Below are 23,725 nucleotides of genomic sequence, written 5' to 3' on the forward strand. Positions count from 1 at the left end.
GTAGCAGAGTGGCGCAGCGGAAGCGTGCTGGGCCCATAACCCAGAGGTCGATGGATCGAAACCATCCTCTGCTAACTGCTTTTTTACCACTCTTTCACTGCAACTTGTATTAAATGGAGGATAATGATCCAACAGTGGTCATCTCAAATCATTGTGTGGCTTCTCGACAATAGTGCTTTGCTTATCAAATTTAATATTAGTATTAAACTATTTAAGAATCGCATCTTCGAGTCCAAAGCATTGATGTGTAGCAGAGTGGCGCAGCGGAAGCGTGCTGGGCCCATAACCCAGAGGTCGATGGATCGAAACCATCCTCTGCTAACTGCTTTTTTTGCACTCTTTCACTGCAACCTGTATTAAATGGCGGATAATGATCCAAAAGTGGTCATCTCAAATCATTGTGTGGCTGCTCGACAATAGTGCTTTGCTCATCAAATTTAAAATTAGTATTAAACTAATTAAGAATCGCAGCTTTGAGTCCAATGCACTGATGTGTAGCAGAGTGGCGCAGCGGAAGCGTGCTGGGCCCATAACCCAGAGGTCGATGGATCGAAACCATCCTCTGCTAATTTCGTATGAAGAAAGGACTCCACTGGCCTCATACATTAGGAATTGTCGGTTCGAGTCCCATCTGTGGTTATTTACAGCAGAGTGGCGCAGCGGAAGCGTGCTGGGCCCATAACCCAGAGGTCGATGGATCGAAACCATACTCTGCTAACTGATTTTTTTGCACTCTTTCACTGCAACTTGTATTAAATGAAGGATAATGATCCAACAGTGGTCATCTCAAATCATTGTGTGGCTTCTCGACAATAGTGCTTTGCTCATCAAATTTAATATTAGTATTAAACTAATTAAGAATCGCAGCTTTGAGTCCAAGGCACTGATGTATAGCAGAGTGGCGCAGCGGAAGCGTGCTGGGCTCATAACCCAGAGGTCGATGGATCGAAACCATCCTCTGCTAACGCAGTATGAAGAAAGGACTCCATGGGCCCCATACATTAGCAATTGTCGGTTCGAGTCCCATCTGGGGTGTTTTACAGCAGAGTGTCCCAGCGGAAGCGTGCTGGCCCCATAACCCAGAGGTCGATGGATCGAAACCATCCTCTGCTAACTGATTTTTTACCACTATTTCACTGCAACTTGTATTAAATGGCGGTAAAATGATCCAACAGTGGTCATCTCAAATCATTGTGTGGCTTCTCGACAATGGTGCTTGGCTCATCAAATTTATTATTAGTTTTAATCTAATTAAGAATCGCAGCTTTGAGTCCAAGGCACTGATGTATAGCAGAGTGGCGCAGCGGAAGCGTGCTGGGCCCATAACCCAGAGGTCGATGGATCGAAACCATCCTCTGCTAATTTGGTATGAAGAAAGGACTCCACTGGCCTCATACATTAGGAATTGTCGGTTCGAGTCCCATCTGTGGTTATTTACAGCAGAGTGGCGCAGCGGAAGCGTGCTGGGCCCATAACCCAGAGGTCGATGGATTGAAACCATCCTCTGCTAACTGATTTTTTTGCACTCTTTCACTGCAACTTGTATTAAATGGAGGATAATGATCCAACAGTGGTCATCTCAAATCATTGTGTGGCTTCTCGACAATAGTGCTTTGCTCATCAAATTTAATATTAGTATTAAACTAATTAAGAATCGCAGCTTTGAGTCCAAAGCATTGATGTGTAGCAGAGTGGCGCAGCGGAAGCGTGCTGGGCCCATAACCCAGAGGTCGATGGATCGAAACCATCCTCTGCTAATTTGGTATGAAGAAAGGACTCCACTGGCCTCATACATTAGGAATTGTCGGTTCGAGTCCCATCTGTGGTTATTTACAGCAGAGTGGCGCAGCGGAAGCGTGCTGGGCCCATAACCCAGAGGTCGATGGATCGAAACCATCCTCTGCTAAATGATTTTTTTGCACTCTTTCACTGCAACTTGTATAAAATGGCGGTAAAATGATCCAACAGTGGTCATCTCAAATCATTGTGTGGCTTCTCGACAATAGTGCTTTGCTTATCAAATTTAATATTAGTATTAAACTATTTAAGAATCGCATCTTCGAGTCCAAAGCATTGATGTGTAGCAGAGTGGCGCAGCGGAAGCGTGCTGGGCCCATAACCCAGAGGTCGATGGATCGAAACCATCCTCTGCTAACTGCTTTTTTTGCACTCTTTCACTGCAACTTGTATTAAATGGCGGATAATGATCCAACAGTGGTCATCTCAAATCATTGTGTGGCTGCTCGACAATAGTGCTTTGCTCATCAAATTTAAAATTAGTATTAAACTAATTAAGAATCGCAGCTTTGAGTCCAAGGCACTGATGTGTAGCAGAGTGGCGCAGCGGAAGCGTGCTGGGCCCATAACCCAGAGGTCGATGGATCGAAACCATCCTCTGCTAACTCAGTATGAAGAAAGGACTCCACGGGCCCCATACATTAGCAATTGTCGGTTCGAGTCCCATCTGGGGTGTTTTACAGCAGAGTGTCCCAGCGGAAGCGTGCTGGCCCCATAACCCAGAGGTCGATGGATCGAAACCATCCTCTGCTAACTGATTTTTTACCACTATTTCACTGCAACTTGTATTAAATGGCGGTAAAATGATCCAACAGTGGTCATCTCAAATCATTGTGTGGCTTCTCGACAATGGTGCTTGGCTCATCAAATTTATTATTAGTTTTAATCTAATTAAGAATCGCAGCTTTGAGTCCAAAGCATTGATGTGTAGCAGAGTGGCGCAGCGGAAGCGTGCTGGGCCCATAACCCAGAGGTCGATGGATCGAAACCATCCTCTGCTAACTGCTTTTTTACCACTCTTTCACTGCAACTTGTATTAAATGGAGGATAATGATCCAACAGTGGTCATCTCAAATCATTGTGTGGCTTCTCGACAATAGTGCTTTGCTTATCAAATTTAATATTAGTATTAAACTATTTAAGAATCGCATCTTCGAGTCCAAAGCATTGATGTGTAGCAGAGTGGCGCAGCGGAAGCGTGCTGGGCCCATAACCCAGAGGTCGATGGATCGAAACCATCCTCTGCTAACTGCTTTTTTTGCACTCTTTCACTGCAACCTGTATTAAATGGCGGATAATGATCCAAAAGTGGTCATCTCAAATCATTGTGTGGCTGCTCGACAATAGTGCTTTGCTCATCAAATTTAAAATTAGTATTAAACTAATTAAGAATCGCAGCTTTGAGTCCAATGCACTGATGTGTAGCAGAGTGGCGCAGCGGAAGCGTGCTGGGCCCATAACCCAGAGGTCGATGGATCGAAACCATCCTCTGCTAATTTGGTATGAAGAAAGGACTCCACTGGCCTCATACATTAGGAATTGTCGGTTCGAGTCCCATCTGTGGTTATTTACAGCAGAGTGGCGCAGCGGAAGCGTGCTGGCCCCATAACCCAGAGGTCGATGGATCGAAACCATCCTCTGCTAACGCAGTATGAAGAAAGGACTCCACGGGCCTCATACATTAGCAATTGTCGGTTCGAGTCCCATCTGGGGTGATTTAAAGCAGAGTGGAGCAGCGGAAGCGTGCTGGGCCCATAACCCAGAGGTCGATGGATCGAAACCATCCTCTGCTAACTGCTTTTTTACCACTCTTTCACTGCAACTTGTATTAAATGGAGGATAATGATCCAACAGTGGTCATCTCAAATCATTGTGTGGCTTCTCGACAATAGTGCTTTGCTCATCAAATTTAATATTAGTATTAAACTAATTAAGAATCGCAGCTTTGAGTCCAAGGCACTGATGTGTAGCAGAGTGGCGCAGCGGAAGCGTGCTGGGCCCATAACCCAGAGGTCGATGGATCGAAACCATCCTCTGCTAACTGATTTTTTTGCACTCTTTCACTGCAACTTGTATTAAATGGAGGATAATGATCCAACAGTGGTCATCTCAAATCATTGTGTGGCTTCTCGACAATAGTGCTTTGCTCATCAAATTTAATATTAGTATTAAACTAATTAAGAATCGCAGCTTTGAGTCCAAGGCACTGATGTATAGCAGAGTGGCGCAGCGGAAGCGTGCTGGGCCCATAACCCAGAGGTCGATGGATCGAAACCATCCTCTGCTAATTTGGTATGAAGAAAGGACTCCACTGGCCTCATACATTAGGAATTGTCGGTTCGAGTCCCATCTGTGGTTATTTACAGCAGAGTGGCGCAGCGGAAGCGTGCTGGGCCCATAACCCAGAGGTCGATGGATCGAAACCATCCTCTGCTAACTGATTTTTTTGCACTCTTTCACTGCAACTTGTATTAAATGGAGGATAATGATCCAACAGTGGTCATCTCAAATCATTGTGTGGCTTCTCGACAATAGTGCTTTGCTCATCAAATTTAATATTAGTATTAAACTAATTAAGAATCGCAGCTTTGAGTCCAAGGCACTGATGTATAGCAGAGTGGCGCAGCGGAAGCGTGCTGGGCCCATAACCCAGAGGTCGATGGATCGAAACCATCCTCTGCTAATTTGGTATGAAGAAAGGACTCCACTGGCCTCATACATTAGGAATTGTCGGTTCGAGTCCCATCTGTGGTTATTTACAGCAGAGTGGCGCAGCGGAAGCGTGCTGGGCCCATAACCCAGAGGTCGATGGATCGAAACCATCCTCTGCTAACTGATTTTTTTGCACTCTTTCACTGCAACTTGTATTAAATGGAGGATAATGATCCAACAGTGGTCATCTCAAATCATTGTGTGGCTTCTCGACAATAGTGCTTTGCTCATCAAATTTAATATTAGTATTAAACTAATTAAGAATCACAGCTTTGAGTCCAAGGCACTGATGTATAGCAGAGTGGCGCAGCGGAAGCGTGCTGGGCCCATAACCCAGAGGTCGATGGATCGAAACCATCCTCTGCTAACGCAGTATGAAGAAAGGACTCCACGGGCCTCATACATTAGCAATTGTCGGTTCGAGTCCCATCTGGGGTGATTTAAAGCAGAGTGACGCAGCGGAAGCGTGCTGGGCCCATAACCCAGAGGTCGATGGATCGAAACCATCCTCTGCTAACTGATTTTTTTGCACTCTTTCACTGCAACTTGTATAAAATGGCGGTAAAATGATCCAACAGTGGTCATCTCAAATCATTGTGTGGCTTCTCGACAATAGTGCTTTGCTTATCAAATTTAATATTAGTATTAAACTATTTAAGAATCGCATCTTCGAGTCCAAAGCATTGATGTGTAGCAGAGTGGCGCAGCGGAAGCGTGCTGGGCCCATAACCCAGAGGTCGATGGATCGAAACCATCCTCTGCTAACTGCTTTTTTTGCACTCTTTCACTGCAACTTGTATTAAATGGCGGATAATGATCCAACAGTGGTCATCTCAAATCATTGTGTGGCTGCTCGACAATAGTGCTTTGCTCATCAAATTTAAAATTAGTATTAAACTAATTAAGAATCGCAGCTTTGAGTCCAAGGCACTGATGTGTAGCAGAGTGGCGCAGCGGAAGCGTGCTGGGCCCATAACCCAGAGGTCGATGGATCGAAACCATCCTCTGCTAACTCAGTATGAAGAAAGGACTCCACGGGCCCCATACATTAGCAATTGTCGGTTCGAGTCCCATCTGGGGTGTTTTACAGCAGAGTGGCCCAGCGGAAGCGTGCTGGCCCCATAACCCAGAGGTCGATGGATCGAAACCATCCTCTGCTAACTGATTTTTTACCACTATTTCACTGCAACTTGTATTAAATGGCGGTAAAATGATCCAACAGTGGTCATCTCAAATCATTGTGTGGCTTCTCGACAATGGTGCTTGGCTCATCAAATTTATTATTAGTTTTAATCTAATTAAGAATCGCAGCTTTGAGTCCAAGGCACTGATGTATAGCAGAGTGGCGCAGCGGAAGCGTGCTGGGCCCATAACCCAGAGGTCGATGGATCGAAACCATCCTCTGCTAATTTGGTATGAAGAAAGGACTCCACTGGCCTCATACATTAGGAATTGTCGGTTCGAGTCCCATCTGTGGTTATTTACAGCAGAGTGGCGCAGCGGAAGCGTGCTGGGCCCATAACCCAGAGGTCGATGGATTGAAACCATCCTCTGCTAACTGATTTTTTTGCACTCTTTCACTGCAACTTGTATTAAATGGAGGATAATGATCCAACAGTGGTCATCTCAAATCATTGTGTGGCTTCTCGACAATAGTGCTTTGCTCATCAAATTTAATATTAGTATTAAACTAATTAAGAATCGCAGCTTTGAGTCCAAGGCACTGATGTGTAGCAGGGTGGCGCAGCGGAAGCGTGCTGGGCCCATAACCCAGAGGTCGATGGATCGAAACCATCCTCTGCTAACGCAGTATGAAGAAAGGACTCCACGGGCCTCATACATTAGCAATTGTCGGTTCGAGTCCCATCTGGGGTGATTTAAAGCAGAGTGGCGCAGCGGAAGCGTGCTGGGCCCATAACCCAGAGGTCGATGGATCGAAACCATCCTCTGCTAACTGCTTTTTTACCACTCTTTCACTGCAACTTGTATTAAATGGAGGATAATGATCCAACAGTGGTCATCTCAAATCATTGTGTGGCTTCTCGACAATAGTGCTTTGCTCATCAAATTTAATATTAGTATTAAACTAATTAAGAATCGCAGCTTTGAGTCCAAGGCACTGATGTGTAGCAGAGTGGCGCAGCGGAAGCGTGCTGGGCCCATAACCCAGAGGTCGATGGATCGAAACCATCCTCTGCTAACTGATTTTTTTGCACTCTTTCACTGCAACTTGTATTAAATGGAGGATAATGATCCAACAGTGGTCATCTCAAATCATTGTGTGGCTTCTCGACAATAGTGCTTTGCTCATCAAATTTAATATTAGTATTAAACTAATTAAGAATCGCAGCTTTGAGTCCAAGGCACTGATGTATAGCAGAGTGGCGCAGCGGAAGCGTGCTGGGCCCATAACCCAGAGGTCGATGGATCGAAACCATCCTCTGCTAATTTGGTATGAAGAAAGGACTCCACTGGCCTCATACATTAGGAATTGTCGGTTCGAGTCCCATCTGTGGTTATTTACAGCAGAGTGGCGCAGCGGAAGCGTGCTGGGCCCATAACCCAGAGGTCGATGGATCGAAACCATCCTCTGCTAACTGATTTTTTTGCACTCTTTCACTGCAACTTGTATTAAATGGAGGATAATGATCCAACAGTGGTCATCTCAAATCATTGTGTGGCTTCTCGACAATAGTGCTTTGCTCATCAAATTTAATATTAGTATTAAACTAATTAAGAATCGCAGCTTTGAGTCCAAGGCACTGATGTATAGCAGAGTGGCGCAGCGGAAGCGTGCTGGGCCCATAACCCAGAGGTCGATGGATCGAAACCATCCTCTGCTAATTTGGTATGAAGAAAGGACTCCACTGGCCTCATACATTAGGAATTGTCGGTTCGAGTCCCATCTGTGGTTATTTACAGCAGAGTGGCGCAGCGGAAGCGTGCTGGGCCCATAACCCAGAGGTCGATGGATCGAAACCATCCTCTGCTAACTGATTTTTTTGCACTCTTTCACTGCAACTTGTATTAAATGGAGGATAATGATCCAACAGTGGTCATCTCAAATCATTGTGTGGCTTCTCGACAATAGTGCTTTGCTCATCAAATTTAATATTAGTATTAAACTAATTAAGAATCGCAGCTTTGAGTCCAAGGCACTGATGTATAGCAGAGTGGCGCAGCGGAAGCGTGCTGGGCCCATAACCCAGAGGTCGATGGATCGAAACCATCCTCTGCTAACGCAGTATGAAGAAAGGACTCCACGGGCCTCATACATTAGCAATTGTCGGTTCGAGTCCCATCTGGGGTGATTTAAAGCAGAGTGACGCAGCGGAAGCGTGCTGGGCCCATAACCCAGAGGTCGATGGATCGAAACCATCCTCTGCTAACTGATTTTTTTGCACTCTTTCACTGCAACTTGTATAAAATGGCGGTAAAATGATCCAACAGTGGTCATCTCAAATCATTGTGTGGCTTCTCGACAATAGTGCTTTGCTTATCAAATTTAATATTAGTATTAAACTATTTAAGAATCGCATCTTCGAGTCCAAAGCATTGATGTGTAGCAGAGTGGCGCAGCGGAAGCGTGCTGGGCCCATAACCCAGAGGTCGATGGATCGAAACCATCCTCTGCTAACTGATTTTTTTGCACTCTTTCACTGCAACTTGTATTAAATGGAGGATAATGATCCAACAGTGGTCATCTCAAATCATTGTGTGGCTTCTCGACAATAGTGCTTTGCTCATCAAATTTAATATTAGTATTAAACTAATTAAGAATCGCAGCTTTGAGTCCAAGGCACTGATGTGTAGCAGAGTGGCGCAGCGGAAGCGTGCTGGGCCCATAACCCAGAGGTCGATGGATCGAAACCATCCTCTGCTAACTGATTTTTTTGCACTCTTTCACTGCAACTTGTATTAAATGGAGGATAATGATCCAACAGTGGTCATCTCAAATCATTGTGTGGCTTCTCGACAATAGTGCTTTGCTCATCAAATTTAATATTAGTATTAAACTAATTAAGAATCGCAGCTTTGAGTCCAAGGCACTGATGTATAGCAGAGTGGCGCAGCGGAAGCGTGCTGGGCCCATAACCCAGAGGTCGATGGATCGAAACCATCCTCTGCTAATTTGGTATGAAGAAAGGACTCCACTGGCCTCATACATTAGGAATTGTCGGTTCGAGTCCCATCTGTGGTTATTTACAGCAGAGTGGCGCAGCGGAAGCGTGCTGGGCCCATAACCCAGAGGTCGATGGATCGAAACCATCCTCTGCTAACTGATTTTTTTGCACTCTTTCACTGCAACTTGTATTAAATGGAGGATAATGATCCAACAGTGGTCATCTCAAATCATTGTGTGGCTTCTCGACAATAGTGCTTTGCTCATCAAATTTAATATTAGTATTAAACTAATTAAGAATCGCAGCTTTGAGTCCAAGGCACTGATGTGTAGCAGAGTGGCGCAGCGGAAGCGTGCTGGGCCCATAACCCAGAGGTCGATGGATAGAAACCATCCTCTGCTAACTGCTTTTTTTGCACTCTTTCACTGCAACTTGTATTAAATGGCGGATAATGATCCAACAGTGGTCATCTCAAATCATTGTGTGGCTGCTCGACAATAGTGCTTTGCTCATCAAATTTAAAATTAGTATTAAACTAATTAAGAATCGCAGCTTTGAGTCCAAGGCACTGATGTGTAGCAGAGTGGCGCAGCGGAAGCGTGCTGGGCCCATAACCCAGAGGTCGATGGATCGAAACCATCCTCTGCTAACTCAGTATGAAGAAAGGACTCCACGGGCCCCATACATTAGCAATTGTCGGTTCGAGTCCCATCTGGGGTGTTTTACAGCAGAGTGGCCCAGCGGAAGCGTGCTGGCCCCATAACCCAGAGGTCGATGGATCGAAACCATCCTCTGCTAACTGATTTTTTAACACTATTTCACTGCAACTTGTATTAAATGGCGGTAAAATGATCCAACAGTGGTCATCTCAAATCATTGTGTGGCTTCTCGACAATGGTGCTTGGCTCATCAAATTTATTATTAGTTTTAATCTAATTAAGAATCGCAGCTTTGAGTCCAAGGCACTGATGTATAGCAGAGTGGCGCAGCGGAAGCGTGCTGGGCCCATAACCCAGAGGTCGATGGATCGAAACCATCCTCTGCTAATTTGGTATGAAGAAAGGACTCCACTGGCCTCATACATTAGGAATTGTCGGTTCGAGTCCCATCTGTGGTTATTTACAGCAGAGTGGCGCAGCGGAAGCGTGCTGGGCCCATAACCCAGAGGTCGATGGATTGAAACCATCCTCTGCTAACTGATTTTTTTGCACTCTTTCACTGCAACTTGTATTAAATGGAGGATAATGATCCAACAGTGGTCATCTCAAATCATTGTGTGGCTTCTCGACAATAGTGCTTTGCTCATCAAATTTAATATTAGTATTAAACTAATTAAGAATCGCAGCTTTGAGTCCAAGGCACTGATGTGTAGCAGAGTGGCGCAGCGGAAGCGTGCTGGGCCCATAACCCAGAGGTCGATGGATCGAAACCATCCTCTGCTAACGCAGTATGAAGAAAGGACTCCACGGGCCTCATACATTAGCAATTGTCGGTTCGAGTCCCATCTGGGGTGTTTTACAGCAGAGTGGCCCAGCGGAAGCGTGCTGGCCCCATAACCCAGAGGTCGATGGATCGAAACCATCCTCTGCTAACTGATTTTTTACCACTATTTCACTGCAACTTGTATTAAATGGCGGTAAAATGATCCAACAGTGGTCATCTCAAATCATTGTGTGGCTTCTCGACAATGGTGCTTGGCTCATCAAATTTATTATTAGTTTTAATCTAATTAAGAATCGCAGCTTTGAGTCCAAGGCACTGATGTATAGCAGAGTGGCGCAGCGGAAGCGTGCTGGGCCCATAACCCAGAGGTCGATGGATCGAAACCATCCTCTGCTAATTTGGTATGAAGAAAGGACTCCACTGGCCTCATACATTAGGAATTGTCGGTTCGAGTCCCATCTGTGGTTATTTACAGCAGAGTGGCGCAGCGGAAGCGTGCTGGGACCATAACCCGGAGGTCGATGGATTGAAACCATCCTCTGCTAACTGATTTTTTTGCACTCTTTCACTGCAACTTGTATTAAATGGAGGATAATGATCCAACAGTGGTCATCTCAAATCATTGTGTGGCTTCTCGACAATAGTGCTTTGCTCATCAAATTTAATATTAGTATTAAACTAATTAAGAATCGCAGCTTTGAGTCCAAAGCATTGATGTGTAGCAGAGTGGCGCAGCGGAAGCGTGCTGGGCCCATAACCCAGAGGTCGATGGATCGAAACCATCCTCTGCTAATTTGGTATGAAGAAAGGACTCCACTGGCCTCATACATTAGGAATTGTCGGTTCGAGTCCCATCTGTGGTTATTTACAGCAGAGTGGCGCAGCGGAAGCGTGCTGGGCCCATAACCCAGAGGTCGATGGATCGAAACCATCCTCTGCTAACTGATTTTTTTGCACTCTTTCACTGCAACTTGTATAAAATGGCGGTAAAATGATCCAACAGTGGTCATCTCAAATCATTGTGTGGCTTCTCGACAATAGTGCTTTGCTTATCAAATTTAATATTAGTATTAAACTATTTAAGAATCGCATCTTCGAGTCCAAAGCATTGATGTATAGCAGAGTGGCGCAGCGGAAGCGTGCTGGGCCCATAACCCAGAGGTCGATGGATCGAAACCATCCTCTGCTAACTCAGTATGAAGAAAGGACTCCACGGGCCCCATACATTAGCAATTGTCGGTTCGAGTCCCATCTGGGGTGTTTTACAGCAGAGTGGCCCAGCGGAAGCGTGCTGGCCCCATAACCCAGAGGTCGATGGATCGAAACCATCCTCTGCTAACTGATTTTTTAACACTATTTCACTGCAACTTGTATTAAATGGCGGTAAAATGATCCAACAGTGGTCATCTCAAATCATTGTGTGGCTTCTCGACAATGGTGCTTGGCTCATCAAATTTATTATTAGTTTTAATCTAATTAAGAATCGCAGCTTTGAGTCCAAGGCACTGATGTATAGCAGAGTGGCGCAGCGGAAGCGTGCTGGGCCCATAACCCAGAGGTCGATGGATCGAAACCATCCTCTGCTAATTTGGTATGAAGAAAGGACTCCACTGGCCTCATACATTAGGAATTGTCGGTTCGAGTCCCATCTGTGGTTATTTACAGCAGAGTGGCGCAGCGGAAGCGTGCTGGGCCCATAACCCAGAGGTCGATGGATTGAAACCATCCTCTGCTAACTGATTTTTTTGCACTCTTTCACTGCAACTTGTATTAAATGGAGGATAATGATCCAACAGTGGTCATCTCAAATCATTGTGTGGCTTCTCGACAATAGTGCTTTGCTCATCAAATTTAATATTAGTATTAAACTAATTAAGAATCGCAGCTTTGAGTCCAAGGCACTGATGTGTAGCAGAGTGGCGCAGCGGAAGCGTGCTGGGCCCATAACCCAGAGGTCGATGGATCGAAACCATCCTCTGCTAACGCAGTATGAAGAAAGGACTCCACGGGCCTCATACATTAGCAATTGTCGGTTCGAGTCCCATCTGGGGTGTTTTACAGCAGAGTGGCCCAGCGGAAGCGTGCTGGCCCCATAACCCAGAGGTCGATGGATCGAAACCATCCTCTGCTAACTGATTTTTTACCACTATTTCACTGCAACTTGTATTAAATGGCGGTAAAATGATCCAACAGTGGTCATCTCAAATCATTGTGTGGCTTCTCGACAATGGTGCTTGGCTCATCAAATTTATTATTAGTTTTAATCTAATTAAGAATCGCAGCTTTGAGTCCAAGGCACTGATGTATAGCAGAGTGGCGCAGCGGAAGCGTGCTGGGCCCATAACCCAGAGGTCGATGGATCGAAACCATCCTCTGCTAATTTGGTATGAAGAAAGGACTCCACTGGCCTCATACATTAGGAATTGTCGGTTCGAGTCCCATCTGTGGTTATTTACAGCAGAGTGGCGCAGCGGAAGCGTGCTGGGACCATAACCCGGAGGTCGATGGATTGAAACCATCCTCTGCTAACTGATTTTTTTGCACTCTTTCACTGCAACTTGTATTAAATGGAGGATAATGATCCAACAGTGGTCATCTCAAATCATTGTGTGGCTTCTCGACAATAGTGCTTTGCTCATCAAATTTAATATTAGTATTAAACTAATTAAGAATCGCAGCTTTGAGTCCAAAGCATTGATGTGTAGCAGAGTGGCGCAGCGGAAGCGTGCTGGGCCCATAACCCAGAGGTCGATGGATCGAAACCATCCTCTGCTAATTTGGTATGAAGAAAGGACTCCACTGGCCTCATACATTAGGAATTGTCGGTTCGAGTCCCATCTGTGGTTATTTACAGCAGAGTGGCGCAGCGGAAGCGTGCTGGGCCCATAACCCAGAGGTCGATGGATCGAAACCATCCTCTGCTAACTGATTTTTTTGCACTCTTTCACTGCAACTTGTATAAAATGGCGGTAAAATGATCCAACAGTGGTCATCTCAAATCATTGTGTGGCTTCTCGACAATAGTGCTTTGCTTATCAAATTTAATATTAGTATTAAACTATTTAAGAATCGCATCTTCGAGTCCAAAGCATTGATGTATAGCAGAGTGGCGCAGCGGAAGCGTGCTGGGCCCATAACCCAGAGGTCGATGGATCGAAACCATCCTCTGCTAACTGCTTTTTTTGCACTCTTTCACTGCAACTTGTATTAAATGGCGGATAATGATCCAACAGTGGTCATCTCAAATCATTGTGTGGCTGCTCGACAATAGTGCTTTGCTCATCAAATTTAAAATTAGTATTAAACTAATTAAGAATCGCAGCTTTGAGTCCAAGGCACTGATGTGTAGCAGAGTGGCGCAGCGGAAGCGTGCTGGGCCCATAACCCAGAGGTCGATGGATCGAAACCATCCTCTGCTAACTCAGTATGAAGAAAGGACTCCACGGGCCCCATACATTAGCAATTGTCGGTTCGAGTCCCATCTGGGGTGTTTTACAGCAGAGTGGCCCAGCGGAAGCGTGCTGGCCCCATAACCCAGAGGTCGATGGATCGAAACCATCCTCTGCTAACTGTTTTTTTACCACTATTTCACTGCAACTTGTATTAAATGGCGGTAAAATGATCCAACAGTGGTCATCTCAAATCATTGTGTGGCTGCTCGACAATAGTGGGCCTCATACATTAGCAATTGTCGGTTCGAGTCCCTTCTGGGGTGATTTACAGCAGAGTGGCGCAGCGGAAGCGTGCTGGGCCCATAACCCAGAGGTCGATGGATCGAAACCATCCTCTGCTAACTCAGTATGAAGAAAGGACTCCACGGGCCTCATACATTAGCAATTGTTGGTTCGAGTCCCATCTGGGGTGATTTACAGCAGAGTGGCCCAGCGGAAGCGTGCTGGCCCCATAACCCAGAGGTCGATGGATCGAAACCATCCTCTGCTAACTGATTTTTTTGCACTCTTTCACTGCAACTTGTATTAAATGGCGGTAAAATGATCCAACAGTGGTCATCTCAAATCATTGTGTGGCTGCTCGACAATAGTGCTTTGCTCATCAAATTTAAAATTAGTATTAAACTAATTAAGAATCGCAGCTTGCTGGGCCCATAACCCAGAGGTCGATGGATCGAAACCATCCTCTGCTAACGCAGTATGAAGAAAGGACTCCACGGGCCTCATACATTAGCAATTGTCGGTTCGAGTCCCATCTGGGGTGATTTACAGCAGAGTGGCGCAGCGGAAGTGTGCTGGCCCCATAACCCAGAGGTCGATGGATCGAAACCATCCTCTGCTAACTGATTTTTTACCACTATTTCACTGCAACTTGTATTAAATGGCGGTAAAATGATCCAACAGTGGTCATCTCAAATCATTGTGTGGCTTCTCGACAATGGTGCTTGGCTCATCAAATTTATTATTAGTTTTAATCTAATTAAGAATCGCAGCTTTGAGTCCAAGGCACTGAAGTATAGCAGAGTGGCGCAGCGGAAGCGTGCTGGGCCCATAACCCAGAGGTCGATGGATCGAAACCATCCTCTGCTAATTTGGTATGAAGAAAGGACTCCACTGGCCTCATAAATTAGGAATTGTCGGTTCGAGTCCCATCTGGGGTGTTTTACAGCAGAGTGGCCCAGCGGAAGCGTGCTGGCCCCATAACCCAGAGGTCGATGGATCGAAACCATCCTCTGCTAACTGATTTTTTACCACTATTTCACTGCAACTTGTATTAAATGGCGGTAAAATGATCCAACAGTGGTCATCTCAAATCATTGTGTGGCTTCTCGACAATGGTGCTTGGCTCATCAAATTTATTATTAGTTTTAATCTAATTAAGAATCGCAGCTTTGAGTCCAAGGCACTGATGCATAGCAGAGTGGCGCAGCGGAAGCGTGCTGGGCCCATAACCCAGAGGTCGATGGATCGAAACCATCCTCTGCTAATTTGGTATGAAGAAAGGACTCCACTGGCCTCATACCTTAGGAATTGTCGGTTCGAGTCCCATCTGTGGTTATTTACAGCAGAGTGGCGCAGCGGAAGCGTGCTGGGCCCATAACCCAGAGGTCGATGGATCGAAACCATCCTCTGCTAACTGATTTTTTTGCACTCTTTCACTGCAACTTGTATTAAATGGAGGATAATGATCCAACAGTGGTCATCTCAAATCATTGTGTGGCTTCTCGACAATAGTGCTTTGCTCATCAAATTTAATATTAGTATTAAACTAATTAAGAATCGCAGCTTTGAGTCCAAGGCACTGATGTATAGCAGAGTGGCGCAGCGGAAGCGTGCTGGGCCCATAACCCAGAGGTCGATGGATCGAAACCATCCTCTGCTAACGCAGTATGAAGAAAGGACTCCACGGGCCTCATACATTAGCAATTGTCGGTTCGAGTCCCATCTGGGGTGATTTAAAGCAGAGTGGCGCAGCGGAAGCGTGCTGGGCCCATAACCCAGAGGTTGATGGATCGAAACCATCCTCTGCTAACTGCTTTTTTACCACTCTTTCACTGCAACTTGTATTAAATGGAGGATAATGATCCAACAGTGGTCATCTCAAATCATTGTGTGGCTTCTCGACAATAGTGCTTTGCTCATCAAATTTAATATTAGTATTAAACTAATTAAGAATCGCAGCTTTGAGTCCAAGGCACTGATGTATAGCAGAGTGGCGCAGCGGAAGCGTGCTGGGCCCATAACCCAGAGGTCGATGGATCGAAACCATCCTCTGCTAACTGCTTTTTTTGCACTCTTTCACTGCAACTTGTATTAAATGGCGGATAATGATCCAACAGTGGTCATCTCAAATCATTGTGTGGCTGCTCGACAATAGTGGGCCTCATACATTAGCAATTGTCGGTTCGAGTCCCTTCTGGGGTGATTTACAGCAGAGTGGCGCAGCGGAAGCGTGCTGGGCCCATAACCCAGAGGTCGATGGATCGAAACCATCCTCTGCTAACTCAGTATGAAGAAAGGACTCCACGGGCCTCATACATTAGCAATTGTTGGTTCGAGTCCCATCTGGGGTGATTTACAGCAGAGTGGCCCAGCGGAAGCGTGCTGGCCCCATAACCCAGAGGTCGATGGATCGAAACCATCCTCTGCTAACTGATTTTTTTGCACTCTTTCACTGCAACTTGTATTAAATGGCGGTAAAATGATCCAACAGTGGTCATCTCAAATCATTGTGTGGCTGCTCGACAATAGTGCTTTGCTCATCAAATTTAAAATTAGTATTAAACTAATTAAGAATCGCAGCTTGCTGGGCCCATAACCCAGAGGTCGATGGATCGAAACCATCCTCTGCTAACGCAGTATGAAGAAAGGACTCCACGGGCCTCATACATTAGCAATTGTCGGTTCGAGTCCCATCTGGGGTGATTTACAGCAGAGTGGCGCAGCGGAAGTGTGCTGGCCCCATAACCCAGAGGTCGATGGATCGAAACCATCCTCTGCTAACTCAGTATGAAGAAAGGACTCCACTGGCCTCATATATTAGGAATTGTCGGTTCGAGTCCCATCTGGGGTGATTTAAAGCACAGTGGCGCAGCGGAAGCGTGCTGGGCCCAGAGGTCGATGGATCGAAACCATCCTCTGCTAACTGATTTTTTACCACTCTTTCACTGCAACTTGTATTAAATGGCGGTAAAATGATCCAACAGTGGTCATCTCAAATCATTGTGTGGCTGCTCGACAATAGTGCTTTGCTCATCAAATTTAAAATTAGTATTAAACTAATTAAGAATCGCAGCTTTGAGTCCAATGCACTGATGTATAGCAGAGTGGCGCAGCGGAAGCCTGCTGGGCCCATAACCCAGAGGTCGATGGATCGAAACCATCCTCTGCTAACTCAGTATGAAGGAAGGACTTCACTGGCCTCATACATTAGGAATTGTCGGTTCTATTCCCATCTGGGGTGATTTACAGCAGAGTGGCGCAGCGGAAGCGTGCTGGGCCCATAACCCAGAGGTCGATGGATCGAAACCATCCTCTGCTAACTGATTTTTTTGCACTCTTTCACTGCAACTTGTATTAAATGGAGGATAATGATCCAACAGTGGTCATCTCAAATCATTGTGTGGCTTCTCGACAATAGTGCTTTGCTTATCAAATTTAATATTAGTATTAAACTATTTAAGAATCGCATCTTCGAGTCCAAAGCATTGATGTGTAGCAGAGTGGCGCAGCGGAAGCGTGCTGGGCCCATAACCCAGAGGTCGATGGATCGAAACCATCCTCTGCTAACTCAGTATGAAGAAAGGACACCACGGGCCCCATACATTAGCAATTGTCGGTTCGAGTCCCATCTGGGGTGTTTTACAGCAGAGTGGCCCAGCGGAAGCGTGCTGGCCCCATAACCCAGAGGTCGATGGATCGAAACCATCCTCTGCTAACTGATTTTTTACCACTATTTCACTGCAACTTGTATTAAATGGCGGTAAAATGATCCAACAGTGGTCATCTCAAATCATTGTGTGGCTTCTCGACAATGGTGCTTGGCTCATCAAATTTATTATTAGTTTTAATCTAATTAAGAATCGCAGCTTTGAGTCCAAGGCACTGAAGTATAGCAGAGTGGCGCAGCGGAAGCGTGCTGGGCCCATAACCCAGAGGTCGATGGATCGAAACCATCCTCTGCTAATTTGGTATGAAGAAAGGACTCCACGGGCCCCATACATTAGCAATTGTCGGTTCGAGTCCCATCTGGGGTGTTTTACAGCAGAGTGGCCCAGCGGAAGCGTGCTGGCCCCATAACCCAGAGGTCGATGGATCGAAACCATCCTCTGCTAACTGTTTTTTTACCACTATTTCACTGCAACTTGTATTAAATGGCGGTAAAATGATCCAACAGTGGTCATCTCAAATCATTGTGTGGCTGCTCGACAATAGTGGGCCTCATACATTAGCAATTGTCGGTTCGAGTCCCTTCTGGGGTGATTTACAGCAGAGTGGCGCAGCGGAAGCGTGCTGGGCCCATAACCCAGAGGTCGATGGATCGAAACCATCCTCTGCTAACTCAGTATGAAGAAAGGACTCCACGGGCCTCATACATTAGCAATTGTTGGTTCGAGTCCCATCTGGGGTGATTTACAGCAGAGTGGCCCAGCGGAAGCGTGCTGGCCCCATAACCCAGAGGTCGATGGATCGAAACCATCCTCTGCTAACTGATTTTTTTGCACTCTTTCACTGCAACTTGTATTAAATGGCGGTAAAATGATCCAACAGTGGTCATCTCAAATCATTGTGTGGCTGCTCGACAATAGTGCTTTGCTCATCAAATTTAAAATTAGTATTAAACTAATTAAGAATCGCAGCTTGCTGGGCCCATAACCCAGAGGTCGATGGATCGAAACCATCCTCTGCTAACGCAGTATGAAGAAAGGACTCCACGGGCCTCATACATTAGCAATTGTCGGTTCGAGTCCCATCTGGGGTGATTTACAGCAGAGTGGCGCAGCGGAAGTGTGCTGGCCCCATAACCCAGAGGTCGATGGATCGAAACCATCCTCTGCTAACTGATTTTTTACCACTATTTCACTGCAACTTGTATTAAATGGCGGTAAAATGATCCAACAGTGGTCATCTCAAATCATTGTGTGGCTTCTCGACAATGGTGCTTGGCTCATCAAATTTATTATTAGTTTTAATCTAATTAAGAATCGCAGCTTTGAGTCCAAGGCACTGAAGTATAGCAGAGTGGCGCAGCGGAAGCGTGCTGGGCCCATAACCCAGAGGTCGATGGATCGAAACCATCCTCTGCTAATTTGGTATGAAGAAAGGACTCCACTGGCCTCATAAATTAGGAATTGTCGGTTCGAGTCCCATCTGGGGTGTTTTACAGCAGAGTGGCCCAGCGGAAGCGTGCTGGCCCCATAACCCAGAGGTCGATGGATCGAAACCATCCTCTGCTAACTGATTTTTTACCACTATTTCACTGCAACTTGTATTAAATGGCGGTAAAATGATCCAACAGTGGTCATCTCAAATCATTGTGTGGCTTCTCGACAATGGTGCTTGGCTCATCAAATTTATTATTAGTTTTAATCTAATTAAGAATCGCAGCTTTGAGTCCAAGGCACTGATGCATAGCAGAGTGGCGCAGCGGAAGCGTGCTGGGCCCATAACCCAGAGGTCGATGGATCGAAACCATCCTCTGCTAATTTGGTATGAAGAAAGGACTCCACTGGCCTCATACCTTAGGAATTGTCGGTTCGAGTCCCATCTGTGGTTATTTACAGCAGAGTGGCGCAGCGGAAGCGTGCTGGGCCCATAACCCAGAGGTCGATGGATCGAAACCATCCTCTGCTAACTGATTTTTTTGCACTCTTTCACTGCAACTTGTATTAAATGGAGGATAATGATCCAACAGTGGTCATCTCAAATCATTGTGTGGCTTCTCGACAATAGTGCTTTGCTCATCAAATTTAATATTAGTATTAAACTAATTAAGAATCGCAGCTTTGAGTCCAAGGCACTGATGTATAGCAGAGTGGCGCAGCGGAAGCGTGCTGGGCCCATAACCCAGAGGTCGATGGATCGAAACCATCCTCTGCTAACGCAGTATGAAGAAAGGACTCCACGGGCCTCATACATTAGCAATTGTCGGTTCGAGTCCCATCTGGGGTGATTTAAAGCAGAGTGGCGCAGCGGAAGCGTGCTGGGCCCATAACCCAGAGGTTGATGGATCGAAACCATCCTCTGCTAACTGCTTTTTTACCACTCTTTCACTGCAACTTGTATTAAATGGAGGATAATGATCCAACAGTGGTCATCTCAAATCATTGTGTGGCTTCTCGACAATAGTGCTTTGCTCATCAAATTTAATATTAGTATTAAACTAATTAAGAATCGCAGCTTTGAGTCCAAGGCACTGATGTATAGCAGAGTGGCGCAGCGGAAGCGTGCTGGGCCCATAACCCAGAGGTCGATGGATCGAAACCATCCTCTGCTAACTGCTTTTTTTGCACTCTTTCACTGCAACTTGTATTAAATGGCGGATAATGATCCAACAGTGGTCATCTCAAATCATTGTGTGGCTGCTCGACAATAGTGGGCCTCATACATTAGCAATTGTCGGTTCGAGTCCCTTCTGGGGTGATTTACAGCAGAGTGGCGCAGCGGAAGCGTGCTGGGCCCATAACCCAGAGGTCGATGGATCGAAACCATCCTCTGCTAACTCAGTATGAAGAAAGGACTCCACGGGCCTCATACATTAGCAATTGTTGGTTCGAGTCCCATCTGGGGTGATTTACAGCAGAGTGGCCCAGCGGAAGCGTGCTGGCCCCATAACCCAGAGGTCGATGGATCGAAACCATCCTCTGCTAACTGATTTTTTTGCACTCTTTCACTGCAACTTGTATTAAATGGCGGTAAAATGATCCAACAGTGGTCATCTCAAATCATTGTGTGGCTGCTCGACAATAGTGCTTTGCTCATCAAATTTAAAATTAGTATTAAACTAATTAAGAATCGCAGCTTGCTGGGCCCATAACCCAGAGGTCGATGGATCGAAACCATCCTCTGCTAACGCAGTATGAAGAAAGGACTCCACGGGCCTCATACATTAGCAATTGTCGGTTCGAGTCCCATCTGGGGTGATTTACAGCAGAGTGGCGCAGCGGAAGTGTGCTGGCCCCATAACCCAGAGGTCGATGGATCGAAACCATCCTCTGCTAACTCAGTATGAAGAAAGGACTCCACTGGCCTCATATATTAGGAATTGTCGGTTCGAGTCCCATCTGGGGTGATTTAAAGCACAGTGGCGCAGCGGAAGCGTGCTGGGCCCAGAGGTCGATGGATCGAAACCATCCTCTGCTAACTGATTTTTTACCACTCTTTCACTGCAACTTGTATTAAATGGCGGTAAAATGATCCAACAGTGGTCATCTCAAATCATTGTGTGGCTGCTCGACAATAGTGCTTTGCTCATCAAATTTAAAATTAGTATTAAACTAATTAAGAATCGCAGCTTTGAGTCCAATGCACTGATGTATAGCAGAGTGGCGCAGCGGAAGCCTGCTGGGCCCATAACCCAGAGGTCGATGGATCGAAACCATCCTCTGCTAACTCAGTATGAAGGAAGGACTTCACTGGCCTCATACATTAGGAATTGTCGGTTCTATTCCCATCTGGGGTGATTTACAGCAGAGTGGCGCAGCGGAAGCGTGCTGGGCCCATAACCCAGAGGTCGATGGATCGAAACCATCCTCTGCTAACTGATTTTTTTGCACTCTTTCACTGCAACTTGTATTAAATGGAGGATAATGATCCAACAGTGGTCATCTCAAATCATTGTGTGGCTTCTCGACAATAGTGCTTTGCTTATCAAATTTAATATTAGTATTAAACTATTTAAGAATCGCATCTTCGAGTCCAAAGCATTGATGTGTAGCAGAGTGGCGCAGCGGAAGCGTGCTGGGCCCATAACCCAGAGGTCGATGGATCGAAACCATCCTCTGCTAACTCAGTATGAAGAAAGGACACCACGGGCCCCATACATTAGCAATTGTCGGTTCGAGTCCCATCTGGGGTGTTTTACAGCAGAGTGGCCCAGCGGAAGCGTGCTGGCCCCATAACCCAGAGGTCGATGGATCGAAACCATCCTCTGCTAACTGATTTTTTACCACTATTTCACTGCAACTTGTATTAAATGGCGGTAAAATGATCCAACAGTGGTCATCTCAAATCATTGTGTGGCTTCTCGACAATGGTGCTTGGCTCATCAAATTTATTATTAGTTTTAATCTAATTAAGAATCGCAGCTTTGAGTCCAAGGCACTGAAGTATAGCAGAGTGGCGCAGCGGAAGCGTGCTGGGCCCATAACCCAGAGGTCGATGGATCGAAACCATCCTCTGCTAATTTGGTATGAAGAAAGGACTCCACTGGCCTCATACATTAGGAATTGTCGGTTCGAGTCCCATCTGTGGTTATTTACAGCAGAGTGGCGCAGCGGAAGCGTGCTGGGCCCATAACCCAGAGGTCGATGGATCGAAACCATCCTCTGCTAACTGATTTTTTACCACTCTTTCACTGCAACTTGTATAAAATGGCGGTAAAATGATCCAACAGTGGTCATCTCAAATCATTGTGTGGCTTCTCGACAATAGTGCTTTGCTCATCAAATTTAATATTAGTATTAAACTAATTAAGAATCGCAGCTTTGAGTCCAAGGCACTGATGTATAGCAGAGTGGCGCAGCGGAAGCGTGCTGGACCCATAACCCAGAGGTCGATGGATCGAAACCATCCTCTGCTAACTCAGTATGAAGAAAGGACTCCACTGGCCTCATATATTAGGAATTGTCGGTTCGAGTCCCATCTGGGGTGATTTAAAGCACAGTGGCGCAGCGGAAGCGTGCTGGGCCCAGAGGTCGATGGATCGAAACCATCCTCTGCTAACTGATTTTTTACCACTCTTTCACTGCAACTTGTATTAAATGGCGGTAAAATGATCCAACAGTGGTCATCTCAAATCATTGTGTGGCTGCTCGACAATAGTGCTTTGCTCATCAAATTTAAAATTAGTATTAAACTAATTAAGAATCGCAGCTTTGAGTCCAATGCACTGATGTATAGCAGAGTGGCGCAGCGGAAGCCTGCTGGGCCCATAACCCAGAGGTCGATGGATCGAAACCATCCTCTGCTAACTCAGTATGAAGAAAGGACTTCACTGGCCTCATACATTAGGAATTGTCGGTTCGATTCCCATCTGGGGTGATTTACAGCAGAGTGGCGCAGCGGAAGCGTGCTGGGCCCATAACCCAGAGGTCGATGGATCGAAACCATCCTCTGCTAACTGATTTTTTTGCACTCTTTCACTGCAACTTGTATTAAATGGAGGATAATGATCCAACAGTGGTCATCTCAAATCATTGTGTGGCTTCTCGACAATAGTGCTTTGCTCATCAAATTTAATATTAGTATTAAACTAATTAAGAATCGCAGCTTTGAGTCCAAGGCACTAATGTATAGCAGAGTGGCGCAGCGGAAGCGTGCTGGGCCCATAACCCAGAGGTCGATGGATCGAAACCATCCTCTGCTAACGCAGTATGAAGAAAGGACTCCACTGGCCTCATACATTAGGAATTGTCGGTTCGAGTCCCATCTGGGGTGATTTACAGCAGAGTGGCGCAGCGGAAGCGTGCTCGGCCCATAACCCAGAGGTCGATGGATCGAAACCATCCTTTGCTAACTCAGTATGAAGAAAGGACTCCACTGGCCTCATATATTAGGAATTGTCGGTTCGAGTCCCATCTGGGGTGATTTAAAGCACAGTGGCGCAGCGGAAGCGTGCTGGGCCCGTAACCCAGAGGTCGATGGATCGAAACCATCCTCTGCTAACTCAGTATGAAGAAAGGACTCCACTGGCCTCATATATTAGGAATTGTCGGTTCGAGTCCCATCTGGGGTGATTTAAAGCACAGTGGCGCAGCGGAAGCGTGCTGGGCCCATAACCCAGAGGTCGATGGATCGAAACCATCCTCTGCTAACTGATTTTTTACCACTCTTTCACTGCAACTTGTATTAAATGGCGGTAAAATGATCCAACAGTGGTCATCTCAAATCATTGTGTGGCTTCTCGACAATAGTGCTTTGCTCATCAAATTTAATATTAGTATTAAACTAATTAAGAATCGCAGCTTTGAGTCCAAG

The 23,725-nt window shown here is 45.9% G+C and overlaps 1 protein-coding gene and 1 non-coding gene across 3 annotated transcripts in view; one reads left to right on the forward strand and one right to left on the reverse strand.

Annotated features, from left to right (window-relative positions):
- Positions 1-23,725, reverse strand: part of sema3h (sema domain, immunoglobulin domain (Ig), short basic domain, secreted, (semaphorin) 3H) — a 124,074-nt gene that overhangs the window by 75,714 nt on the left and 24,635 nt on the right. The window lies entirely within an intron of this gene.
- On the forward strand, positions 893-964 carry trnam-cau (transfer RNA methionine (anticodon CAU)). Its single transcript has one exon. It is a non-coding gene; the product is annotated as a tRNA-Met (tRNA).

The sequence above is a fragment of the Gasterosteus aculeatus genome, chromosome 2 (assembly GCF_964276395.1).
Source record: "Gasterosteus aculeatus chromosome 2, fGasAcu3.hap1.1, whole genome shotgun sequence".
In the NCBI taxonomy this organism is placed as follows: domain Eukaryota; kingdom Metazoa; phylum Chordata; class Actinopteri; order Perciformes; family Gasterosteidae; genus Gasterosteus; species Gasterosteus aculeatus.